Source organism: Cynoglossus semilaevis, chromosome 2 (assembly GCF_000523025.1).
Source record: "Cynoglossus semilaevis isolate Cse_v1.0 chromosome 2, Cse_v1.0, whole genome shotgun sequence".
Lineage (NCBI taxonomy): Eukaryota > Metazoa > Chordata > Actinopteri > Pleuronectiformes > Cynoglossidae > Cynoglossus > Cynoglossus semilaevis.
This window is the reverse complement of record NC_024308.1, coordinates 18,393,111-18,393,903: the sequence shown is the minus strand read 5'-3', so window position 1 is coordinate 18,393,903 and position 793 is coordinate 18,393,111. Positions and strand designations below refer to the sequence as shown.

At 39.6% G+C, this 793-nt stretch overlaps 2 protein-coding genes across 4 annotated transcripts in view; both read right to left on the bottom strand.

The window, feature by feature from the left end:
• LOC103399996 (methyl-CpG-binding domain protein 3-like) overlaps positions 1-793 on the bottom strand; it is an 844,757-nt gene that overhangs the window by 363,039 nt on the left and 480,925 nt on the right. The window lies entirely within an intron of this gene.
• The window catches only part of LOC103376783 (signal-transducing adaptor protein 2-like), a 23,677-nt gene that overhangs the window by 18,208 nt on the left and 4,676 nt on the right, over positions 1-793 (bottom strand). For all 3 annotated transcript variants that reach the window (XM_025052378.1, XM_025052381.1, XM_025052384.1), the window contains exon 5: positions 277-383. The gene's annotated coding sequence lies outside the window, so the exon portion shown is untranslated. The remainder of the gene's footprint in view (positions 1-276; positions 384-793) is intronic.

Here is a 793-nt window from a genome sequence, read left to right as displayed (position 1 = left end):
CACGCCTTCGTGTACCCTAGTGGCTGGCTTGCCACTGTAATCAATGTATGTGATGGAAATTTGCCTTTCTAAATAAAAACAAAATGGCAAAACAAAAAAAAAAGTTCCTCATTATCACAAGCTCTACAAAAGATGCTGTCTGTGACTCAGTATTTCATTTCTATAATACTGTGTGCAAACTATTTCTTTAGCAGTAATCAGGAAGCCCTGTACTATCTGCAGTCTTGTTTCTTTTACAGTATTAATTTGTTTATGTTGAGTGTGACGATTACCTACCGATCTGTGGATCCCTCAGGTCGAAGAAGTTCATGAAACCCCGACAGCTCATCTGCTTGTCTGTGGAAAACGTGATGATGTGGCCACTGAAATCGAACCCACGTGTTCTGACGGCAGACATTAAAGAAAGGACACGGAGCAAAAATTAAACGTCAAAATATAAAACAGGAAATTGACAGGAAATTATCCAAAATACATTTAAACACTCATACACTAATATGTCTGCTGGAACTACCTATATACAGGGGTCTCAAACTCAATTTACTTGGGGGCCTCTGGAGGCAAAGTCTGGGTGAGGGTGGGCCGCATAAGGGATTCCACAATAAAGTTAAAAAAAGTCCTCAAATGTTAACAGTTTTAATGATTTCTTCTGAACATGAAGTGTTTTGAACATGAAAGGAACATTGAGTGAAAATCATGAACGGTTCTTCTGAACATGGCTCATCTTGCCTACTCCTTCCTGCCAGAGACTTGACAGCGCTTCTTTTCACAAATCTGAACCACATTTGGCTTGAGA